The sequence below is a fragment of the Corylus avellana genome, chromosome ca1 (genome assembly GCF_901000735.1).
Source record: "Corylus avellana chromosome ca1, CavTom2PMs-1.0".
In the NCBI taxonomy this organism is placed as follows: Eukaryota; Viridiplantae; Streptophyta; class Magnoliopsida; order Fagales; family Betulaceae; genus Corylus; species Corylus avellana.
The window spans coordinates 32,577,884-32,590,191 of NC_081541.1; the positions used below are offsets into that span (position 1 = coordinate 32,577,884).

The window sequence follows — 12,308 nt, forward strand, 5'->3', positions numbered from 1 at the left end:
ACTCAACCCATTTTTAATTATCAATCGTTAGCAAAAAGCCTTATTATTACAAAAAAAAAAAAGAAAAAAAAGTGTGTGTCACGTGTGCGCTTTTCGGGCTAGTTTAACAATCTCGAGTTTTTGTGTGTGCCAATAATTGATAGTTGGAAGGGGTTGAGTATGAAGTGTGATAGTTCGTGAGAGCAATGTGTAAATAAGTGGCAGTTGAGGGGGAATTAAATGTAATTAACCCTTTATTTAATCATAGAATATGTTAATGAAGTATTCTAAGACAGGCATCCTTGTTTATGTATAATGAATATTCTTGCAAGCAAAGCTTATTTGATGATATAGTATGAGTTATTCTAAGACAGGCATCCTTGTTTTAGTGTTATCGTTCATTTCGACTTCCACGCCCTCAATCATGAGAAAATCAGTTGGATAAATTATATGCTCTCATTGTCTTCTGGGTAACGCCAGAAACATGCATCATGCATGGTCACTTCCGAAAAACATGGGTGGAAGCAGCCAAGTTTTGCGTTGGCAGTATTTTCCCATTCTCTACTAAAAGTTTTGGATGAAAGATTTTTCAATGGATAGATCTCTTCACTTCCTCTAGAACTTATTAGGTCATGGCTTGTAGGTTTAGTTGCCAGGTGATCATACAAATTTTGAGTAGAACTCATATTTTAAAACCGGTTTGCAAGAGGAGAGTATCCAAGAACTTATATACATACGGTTAAATCTATGTAGGACACAATGATCGTAACATATACTACCATGCTTCTGCAGTCGATGTCCAGCACGGCTCACTTTATCGGCAGTACTGTCATGATGATAGCCATTTATCTTTTGGCAGCTCTACTCACCTATCAGTATTTGAAACCAATTTCATAGGCCGCCAAATTCGCCCCCTTGGTGACTCAAATTCCCGAAGTAGTATTTGACTTTGATACCAAATGATACAAACTTTAAGTAGAATTCATTCTTGAAAACTAACTTGCAAGGAGAGGATGTTCAAGAGTTTATATAGACATGGTTAAGTCTATGTGGGGCACAAGAATCGTAACACCAGGCTCACTAGCAATGAAACCTACAATATCCTCTTACTATGTACTCTGTAGGCTAACACACCGTTAACTTGACATGTAGAAAAAAAAAGAAAAAAAAAGAAATAACAAAAAGAAGTAGGGTATGCACGTAGCACATAAGGAAGAGCACTCCCATCCCCTTCTCGCCACTTGAAAAGGAAGGTGGAGGACTTGAGTAGATAGCTTGCATGCGGCCATCCCTAAAGAGGATGGGAAAGGGGCCACCGTCTCTATAGACATCAGAGAAAAGGTGTATGGCTTGTGGCCGCCCCTAGTTCTAATAGGGAGCGGTTCCTATGTTGGGGTTGCAGCGAGCCATCCTCTCCCGCTAGGGTGCTGAAGAAAGAAGATGTCTCCTTTTATGGACACTTGCGTGCGCCGCTCTTTTTTTTTTTTAACCACGCTAGTGACGTCAACATTCACCCATGTGGCCATGTATTATGTTTCCAAGAGTTAGTTCAATCAGTTAGGAAGCATACTTCAAGAAGTAAAGATCATTAGTTCGAACTCTTTTTTTTCAACATCTAAAAAAATAGTAGTGATTTAGTGAACAACGGCATGCATGAACAGTGTGCACGCCGGTGTTATAAAATATATTTTAAGGGTGGCAGGGCATGCCACCAAACAACAACCTTGTCATAGCTGTTGAAATATATATAAAATATTAAAATATAAAAGAGAAAGAAAAGAGAGCGGGAGTGGAGAAAGATGTATGGGCTACATCTTGTATATTTACTATATCAAATAATATTACATAACTCTCTATTTATAGAGAGACAATGAGTAATGATCAAGAAACCCTAAAGTAGACCTAAACTAATTAAGAAAGAGAATAAATCTTACAATGAAATATAATAATGGAGAATAAAAATATTCTAACATAAAGAGAAATAACTTATTAATGAAAATATTAATAAACCTAATTTAGAAAATATAAAATATTCCAACAGTAGCATTTGATCTATTCTTTCTCCTCTCTCTCTCTTCTCTTTATTTATTTTTTTGAGAAAATTGCTTCAATTAAAAATTTATGGAAAACAATGTTAATTACGTAATAGTTTGAGCGGTAGCAATTTGAGCCAATGTTGATCATAGAATAAAATATTATTCTAAGACTGTAAGACAGGCATCGATCGGCTACTTCCATGCAAAAACATGTGGATCGATGTTCCTTGTTCGATAATTGACTAAACTTTTAATTTATTCTAATATTCTTGCAAAATTTAAGCTGGTTTTGTCATCATGGCCACTTACAAAAACATGTGGATCGATGTTCCAGCTTGTTCGATAATTGACTAAACTTTTAATTTATTCTAATATTAGAATATTATTAGAATACTATTCTAATATTCTTGTAAAATTTAAGCTGGTTTTGTCATCATGGCCACTTAGAAAAACATGGGTGGAAGCAGCCAAGTTTGGCGTTGGCATTAGTCTCCCATTCTCTATAAGTTTCCATGAAAGATTCTTTGAATTCGTACGTACGTACGTAGTTCTGTCTCTTCACCCCATCACTTCAAAAAAAGAAAGAAAAAGAAGTGATCATCTCTTCACTTTCTCTACAAGTCATGGATATGGTTGTCAATGGACAAGCTGATCATGATCAGGAATTTCCAACATCATTCGAGAAATGTGAAGCACAAAATGTTACAAGGACCTCTTTCAGAACAAAGTTTCTTGTTTCCATAGGTGCCCATGAATATTTCTCCCCTGAAGTAAGCTTCTTTTGTTGTTGTTTTTGTGTTCAGATTTAGTTGTTAGGTCCTTAATTAATTCCTGTTGAATTTCTCACAAATAGTAATATTCCAATTGTCTCAAGGTTTACCGGCCGGGTTGTGAAAAGAATGGTAATAAAGTTGTTAAACATGATTTACATCCCTTAATTTTATATATTTTATGTGGAATAGATATAGACTTTAGGGGAAACTAACTTACCTCTTAAACTACGTACGTAGTATATTATTCAATTTGCAATGTTCCTCCAAACTTAAAAAATTTGCAATGTATACTACCAATTAATAACTCAAGAACCACTTAGTGTGTGGTCTAGTGGCATTCAAGTTGTATCAGTGGGGGCTAAATCCCAAAGTCAAATCCCACCATGGGAAGCACTTGGGATTATTGGCTTATCTATTGGTTTGGGTGCTGCTAGAGTCGTTGATGGAGTTAGTATTAAGTTATGACTCGATCAGTTATGAGAGAATGACTACGATTCTCATTATCTATGCCCCTCTTTAGTGATACTCAGCAATTATATATGTGCTACTATCACTACAAAAAAACACAATTTTTTTCTCACTGGAGTTTTTTGACGTGGCGCTTCTGATGCGCGTTGATTGTCAGAAGCATAGGTGTCAGGAAAAAAATTTTCTTGACGTGCTAGTGGGTAGAACGTCAAAATTTTCTAACGTTCTACTGTCTCACACGTAAAAAAAAATTTATGACGTGGTAGAAATGCCATGTCAGAAAATTTTATAACGTGGTAAAACTCCCACGTCAAAAAATTGAATAATTAAATAAAAAATTAATTTTTCTTTTTTAAAATTTTTCCTGGAATTTTTTTTTTCAATTAAAAAATTTATTAATTTAAATTAATTTTCAATTAATTTTTTTTTTTTTTTTGGGAATTCCTCTGCACGGCAGCTCCCTCACGCGTGAGGGAGCTACCGTGCAGAGAAATGTGTTTCTCTGCACCATGGCCACTCCCTCTCTTTTCTCAATTTTCTCTCTCTCTCTCTTCTTTTCTCCAGCTCTCCCTTTTCTCTATTTTCTCACTCTTTTCCTCTTCTTTTCAATCTCCATGGTGCAGATGTGCACCATGGTTTGAGTTTTTGAAAATATTTTCAAAAACTCAAACCGAAAAAATCTTCAAAAAATTAAAACCAACCATCAAGAAATCAAAAAATCAATCTGAAAAAACAAAAACCCAAAAAATCTTCTTATCTTCTCATCTTCTTCTTCTTCTTCTCTTCTCCTTTTCTTTTTCTTCTTCTCTTCTCCTTTTCCTTTTCTTTTTCTTCTTCTTCTGCTTTCTTTGATTTGCTGTATGCTTCTCAATTTTTTTCTCTTCACCTTCTGTTTTTCTTCTTCCTCTAGAGGTGCCGTGCAAACCGCAGAGAAGCAGGGAGATTGAGACAGGAGAGAGAATGTGTGGGGAAAATAAATGAAAAGGTAAAGAATAAGAAGAGGGAAAAAGTTGAGGAGGGAAATAAAAAGAGGAAAAAAAGTTCAAAATCCCACCCATTTTTTGAAATTGGGAGGGCCACTCGAGGTGATTTCCTGACGTGCCAGGTGTCGCACGTCAGGAATTTTAGACGTGCCATGTGGAATCTACTTAGGAAAAAAAAATGATCTATATATATAATTTTCTGACGGGGCAAACTACCATGTCAGAAAATTCTGACATTGCACGTCAGGAATTTTCTGACGTGCTACAGTGCCACGTCAGAAAAATTCTGATGTGGCACATTCCCACGTCAGAAAAATTCTGACATGGTAAATGTAGCCACGTCAGAAAATATATAATTTTTTAAAATTGCTAAATCTGTAATAACTTTCTGACATGGTACTATTCACAAGTCAGAAAATAATTTTTCTGACGTGGCAACAAAATATGTACTGTAGGCTGTAGCCACGCTAGAAAATGCTATTTTTTTTTTGTAGTGTATGATCACACTCAGGTTGAGGCATAGAATAGTTATTATGGTAGCCCATCCTTAATTCCTATTTTAATTAGAAAAAAAAAATTAATAACTCGAGTTTTTTTTTTTTGAATTTTTTATTTGGAATTCCCCTAGCATTACTATTGGCCCAAGGATCAGCCATCCAAATATGATCTCCAATTACATTCATCATCTCTAATTATTTCACTTATATGTGTTATGCCAATACTTTATTATCTCATGGAGAAAATATATGACAGCCCTTAATTAAACTACCACCACATTTTCATTTACGCTTTCTAACTTTAACAAGTAACATCGAGCCTCTGAACTGTTGCAACGTGTTAAATTAGACACTTCTACCCATTTCACTGCTTCTGAAAGAATGGGATATATATATATATATACTCATGTTTTCATGTTGATTCTTTGTTTCAGATGTGGAGAGCAGCCCTGACAGAGTTGGTAGCAACTGCATTCCTTATGTTCACCCTCACCTCTTCCATCATCGCATGCTTGGACTCACAGGAGGTTGATCCCAAGCTTCTTGTCGCCCTGGCTGTCTTCATTATAGCCTTCCTTTTCCTCATGGCGACAGTTCCTTTATCTGGTGGCCACATGAGCCCTGTCTTGACATTCATAGCTTGCCTCAAGGGTGTTATAACTCTTGCTCGTGCTTCCATCTATGTCTTGGCGCAGTGTGTTGGCTCAATAATGGGTTTTCTTTTAATTAGAGGAGTGATGAACCACCAAACAGCACACAAGTACTACTTAGGCGGATGCACAATTGATGCCAATGGAGCAACATCTGCAGTAAGAAGTGATACTGCATTGATTTTGGAATTTTCTTGCACATTTGTGGTGCTCTTTGTTGGTGTGACTGTGGGATTTGACAAGAAAAGGTGCAAGGAACTTGGGTTAGCAGTGGTGTGTGGTGTGGTGGCAGGGGCCATGGCATTGGCTGTGTTTGTGTCCATTACAGTTACTGGGCAGGCTGGTTATGCAGGTGTTGGGTTGAACCCTGCAAGGTGCTTGGGCCCTGCATTGTTGGAAGGAGGGGTGTTGTGGGATGGGCATTGGGTTTTCTGGGTTGGCCCCTTTTTGGCTTGCATTGTTTATTATGCTTACTCTATCAACATGCCAAATGAGGGTTTGCATGGGTAGAGGGGAAGTATGACATTTCCAGGTTAGTTGGGGCTTCTTTTCGGGAAAAAGAGGTGTCACATATACTCCCAAGTACTCATGTTCAAGCGTTTACTTCTTGAAAAGGGTTTTGTTCCATTTACAGAACGTTTCCATATATAATAGTTTATTTTGACTGTTTTGGTTTGCTAGATGAGCCGGGTCATTTATTTGACAAATTTTCGACTGTTACTAGAATATTTCTGTCGTTTTTATTTGTGTTCTTGTTTTTCCCCTTTGTTCCCCAGATAACATATGCTGCTGATGAGCTAGAGTAAGCATTTGTCTCTTGCTCGGACTTTCCTTCTTGATTTTGGACCTTGGCGCAACCTATTTTTCTCAAAAATAACCCATCCCCCACTTTGAATAATAATAATAAAAAAAAGTGTCTACTTCTTGAAAATTACCATTGAATACTACGTGTACTTTCATTTGTTATTTAATCCAATGGTGATTTTTACTTCACATCAAGAAGTGAGTACTTGAGAAAATACTTAGGAGTATGTGTAGCTTTTCTCTTTCGGGAAAATAGCAATCCTACTTATTTCCAAGGAAAACTTTAGGTAACATGTTTGATTTGGTCCAATTGCACTTGAAAATAATGAGACACGTGTCTAAATCCCGATAAGTTCAATTCTAACTGGAATTGAACTCAAGCCAAATCCATTTTCAATATGATCATCGTTGCTTTTTTTTTTTTTTTTTTTTTTTTTTCAAATGAGGAAAGAAATTACAAAGGAGGGTCTTTCCCATTCTTGATCCAAATTGAATTAAGAATGAGAGACAAATTGGGAATGCTTCCAAATATAAGGTGGGAAATGGCCCATTTAGCTAAAGAATTAATGTGCACGAAAATTGGCGCATCTTAAAATTTTTACAGCTTTCCAAACAGGAAAAACAGGCAAATTAAGTCTAATATCAGCTACTACATTAGCAAAATTCCAATCCTTAAACATACTTGGATTATAGATAGTCAGGATAATGTTAATGGCATCCCCTTCAAGGATTAGAATATCAACCCCATATAAACTGGCAGCATGAGTTGCCAAAAGAGCAGCTAGAGCCTCACCAACAGCAGCATCATGTGTGAAAATCCTTTTTGTAGCAGCATGGATAATATCACCAGTATGATCGCTGATCACCACAGCAGCAACAACAAATTCAGCTCTCACTGCCACATCAAAATTAGCTTTAAAGCTACCAAGCAAGGGAGGGGACCAAAGCGAGCGAGAAGTGGCGTCTTCCCAAACAAGAGCGTGAGCTCTTATTGTGCTTGAAATTTTCTGAATGGACTGTGGTATCAAAGGCTGAACCTCATTATGAACTAGTTGATCCTAACAAACCAGATGTGGTCCAAGGTGATAGCCACATGAAGCTGGAATTTACGAGAATCGATCAACTCTAGGAACGTTCAACACCTTGTTCTGATTCATCTAGCTAGTTAATTACCATGTGAAATGATTGCAAAAGTGTGGAATTAATGATGATGTTAGGGGCTCGTGCACATGGGATTGGCCTCTAATTGTAACTTTTTTTCGATTTTTTTTTTTTTTGTTTAAATAATACCGTGGAATTCAGCTAAATGTCTTTTCACATCTCTTCCATTTATGGGGCGTTTGGATGGGTGAATTCATTTTCAATGGGCTCTACCATACATAAGTGCTTGATGTTGTCGGTAGGTTCTATTTCTCTCTATATTGCGAGCAATAAGACTATATTCATGGTCTAGACATTTATTTTTATTTTTTTTGTTGGTAGTAAAATGTGTGAATTATATGGAGAATTAATATGGGCAAAACGTACATAAGGATATTTTGGAAAGAGTAGATAATTCTTACCGGATGCCTAAGACTTAGAGCAAATCAAACATGTGAATCTCATATATATTCGCATAAATCCTTTGAGATTCCAAATCATTTTCAAACAAGAAAATAATCACATTTCTGAAAATCCAGATCCCAAATAGCACATTCATGAGAATGTAAATGTCAAGATCTTAAGGTTAATTTACTTTCTCGGGTAATACTACGTACTTACCATATTTTTATCCCATAATTATTTTATAATTAATATTGATGTGGTAGTCTCAACCAACCCTTAAATCAATCCAAAACCACGTCAACACATTAAAAAAAAAAAAAAAAAAAAAGGAGGTTCCATTGGAGGCTGCAGTACTCTCATATATTGTCATTGCACCGGGACCAAAAAGGGCCAATTTCCATTGGAGGCTGCAGTACTCTCATATATTGTCATTGCACCGGGACCAAAAAGGGCCAATTTCCATTGGACAAGCCAAGCCCTTCGGCTGGAGTTAATATGTTCATTTGTTGCATCTTTGTTCTTCAATATGGATAGCTTTTGATTATGGCCAAGCCAGAAATCGCGTCACCTATTATTATTTTTTAAAACCTTTTAATCACGTGTTATCAAGTTGTAAAAGATGTATTAATCATGTAGTTTGATTGTAACCAATGCATATATAAACTAAAATCAAGATAAATTAACATTCAGGGTTTGACTTGCATGGAAAATACATTGAGAGCTTAATATTAGAAAAAATTACTAAATCGATCGTAGGGTTTAGACTTGAATCAAATTGGAGTATGCAGATGGCGGAGAAGGGAGATCGACCTCTCCCGTCTTCTTCACTTGGGAAGGACGGTAGAAGAGGTAGGTGATGGCTCGCAACCATCTCTTTAATTAAAGTGGGTGGCCCCCATTCTAGCTATATATGTTCCTGATTTTCATTTTTATTTATTATCCAACAAGAAAGCATATGCGTGCTAGCGCAACGACTTTTGCACAAGACGTACACCCATGTGACACAGTTTCTGTTAAAAGAAACTAGCAAAGTAAACAAACAAACAGATCAATTTGATATATACAAGAGGTTATCACAAGAAGCTTTAAGGTAATTTTTATATCCTAAAAATCGATTTGATAGAAGCAAAACCTCAAAGATCAATTTAATAATTTTCCCTTTTAGCATTGTTAATTGTAATGTTTAGGGTATCAAGTTGCAGCAGCAGTGTATAGATTGGCCTCAGTTTCGGTGAGTCCCAGGTGATTAATTTGTTTGGTCATATTATGAAGTATTCAAAGACAGACATCCTTGTTTATATAGAATATGAATATGCTTGCTAGCAAATTAAGCTTAGTGAACGCATTATAACTCTCTCTCTCTCTCTCTCTCTCTCTCTCTATATATATATATATGTGTGTGTGTGAGAATATATGCTTTCACACTGTCTTCTAAGTAACACTAGAAACATCATAGCAGCTTCCAAAAGCAAATAACTTTGATACAAGACATAGGAAATCTATCACGGTGAGAAGCAAAAAAAAAAAAAAAAAAATTATAAATACGGAGATTTACGCGTTCATAGATTTTAAGTGATGTTTTACTATTTTCGAGATAAACAATATTACATGAGGCGGCAATTTAATTAATACATATGTACAAAACCCTATGATCAGAAGCGACTATAAATACAACCCCCAAGTAGGTCAAAACACCAAAATAGGCCAAAAATCACAAGCCTCCACTCGATGGACTAAGCATAAAAAAATATCATTTAACCAAAAGGGTTCCAACATCGAACCGGGTTGAATATAAAATAGACTCTACATATAGTTTAACAGATACCCCTCAAACTATCACCCCATTAAAAGTTGTTCACAACTATCTCCAATGAAAGGGGTGGCTGCCAGCAACCCACCATCTCGATCTCTCTCCCTAGGTGGCGAAGAGGGAACAAGTCTCCCCTCTTTGCCACCTTCGTATATACCTTGCTACACCCAAGCGTACATAGTTTCCAAAAAAAAAAGTAATGAACAGGGTGATGATCAGTTTGATGCAAGAGGTTACCACAAATAGCTTTTAAGGTAATTTTTATACCCTAAAATCCAATTTGACATATACAAGCATAAACCTCAAAGATCAATTATAATAATTTCCCCTTTTTAACATTGTTGTAATGTTTATGGTATCAAGTTGCAACAGCAGTGTAAAGATTGTGAAAATTCTAAAAGCGACTCCAAACGACACCTATTCAAATGTCTAGGTGATTAACAAATATTAAGCGGAATAAGATCTAACCTAACAATCAATAATCAACCAAATACAAATATGTAATGAAAATCAAGAACACAGATATTTGGTTACGAAGAGGAAACCATTTAGAAAACTCTCTAAATGTAAAACCTCTCCGGGGCAGCCAAACCCAGGAAATCAATCCACTATAAGAAGAATAAGGAATACAAGAAGAATTACAAAACCTTTGCAATTTACTCTTCCTTGTACACGACAAGCGACCCACTTGAACATCTGGCACAATTCTTCTATACGATTTTCTTTCACCGGAACTCCGATTGGCTTCACGTATTTAATCCCTTCTCAAATAAGGTAGAACAATATCTCTCACTAAGCTCTCTGATTTTGCTCTCCAAAAATACGTACAAATAAATGGCAAATTAGTTTGCTTAAATAGAAAATAAAACAAAATAAAGCAGCCATGTCCGGACAGGGCTAATCTGGGGTCCGGACATGGCTAGGGTTACATATGCGTAACCTAGCGATGTTCGGACCTCCAACACTTGTGTCCGGACATCTCATAAAAATCGAGGCTTTCTGGAAATGGGGTCCGGACCCAGCTTCTGGCGGTCTGGACCTCCCCATCAAATAATAGTTTCTGGAAATCAGGTCCGGACCCTGCTTCTGGCGGTCCGGACCTGCTCTTTAGAATAGCCTTGCTGGTTTCTGTGTCCGGACCCTTCTTCTGGCGGTCCGGACAGGTCCTTCAACAGGAATTCTCTGGAAACTGGGTCCGGACCTGACTTCTGGGGGTCCGGACATGGCCTTCTAGAGTCTGTTTCTGAACACTTTGAGATGCTTCATTTTTACCAACTTTATATGCAAACGGAATGAGCCAAAACATAACCCAACAAACTCTCCCTTTTGGCCATTCGGGGACAAAAACAATTTTTACATGAAAATGACACATCAAATCACTCCCCCTTTTTGTCTCAGAAGGACAAAAGGAAACAAACAAACTAACAACCCAAGAAATCTGAAAAAAAAAGTAGCCACAAGGGAATAAGATAGGTTATTCTTGCCAAAGACTATCCTTGATATACTTCACATCTTTCTCCAAAGTCGTATGGATTGTGCTACACTTCTGTGAGAGAAGAAAAATTATCAAGCAATCAAGCAATTTGGAATGGCACTTTGAAACCCAAACGTTCACATCCTAGAATTGGATTCGAAACCAAAACTGTAACGAAGAAGGGAAGAAAACATACCTTGGGTGAGTGAGTCTTGATCCTTTAAGTTGAAAAGATGGAATCACAGAGAAAGAAAAAGAAAAAAAATAACACACAAAAAAAATTGATCCTCCCCCTTAATATAAAAACAAAATAAACAATAAACCTTTTTTTTTTTTTTTTTTTCAAAAAAAAGGAAAACACAACTTGTATAGATATCCAATAAATCATGCATGCCCTTATGAATATCTTAACAATCCAGAGTGATCAACAAACTACACTTACACCTTAAATGTACCATATGCATGACACAACCTTGTTCTGTGAATGCAGTCAAGTAGGCAATAATCAGAAATCTCATGTGAATGTGTAGTGTGTGAAAACTCCCATTAAATAAGATTGCATCAGTGGAAAGGAAATCTAGGCAGACATTTTGTAAATGAAAGACAAACAGTCTTATTCAAACCACAGTAAAACCTTATAATGTTAGGACCTAGATTCCCTCATCCGATACACTCCCCCTGAGACTAATCATTCGCTTTTACCATGTCCTTTAGTAATCATCTATTTCCGCAATGATTTGATCACTGATTCTTTCCTTAGGGACAGACAGAAGCAAAACTAAGTCATTTGAGCTTATTTTATGCCATTTTCTTTTTCTTTTTCTTTTTTTTTTTGGAAAATGTTGGAATTTTTAGGAGCTAGGTTCAACTAATGAGTTGGTCAAGTGGATAGAACTGACACTACCTATCTTCCAAGCAAAATGTTTGCTCCAAATTCCCAAACACATAACAAAAATCTAAACCTAATGGAGGCAAAAAGTGCACAATTTCGAACATGAGAAAAACTGACTCTTACTCCTTTAACAGTCTTCAGAAAAACAAGGTATATTAGAAACATATGGAGCAATAGATGTAAATTGCAGAAATATTGACCCTACTCATATGTAAAATATTCATTTGAGCACAAGACATGAGAAACTGAGTATCCAACAATTAAAACAATATAAAAGAATAAAAAAATAATCAAAGAAAATAAAAACAAAGCAAACAAAAATTCAAAAAGAAACAAAAATGCCCTAGAACAGCTATAGACAAATATCAATATGCTCAATTTCTAGGCATGGTCTATG

At 36.3% G+C, this 12,308-nt stretch overlaps 1 pseudogene; it reads left to right on the top strand.

The window, feature by feature from the left end:
- Nucleotides 1–5,170: 5,170 nt before the first annotated feature.
- Nucleotides 5,171–5,997, top strand: LOC132170105 (probable aquaporin PIP2-6; annotated as a pseudogene).
- The last annotated feature ends 6,311 nt before the right edge of the window (nt 5,998–12,308 follow it).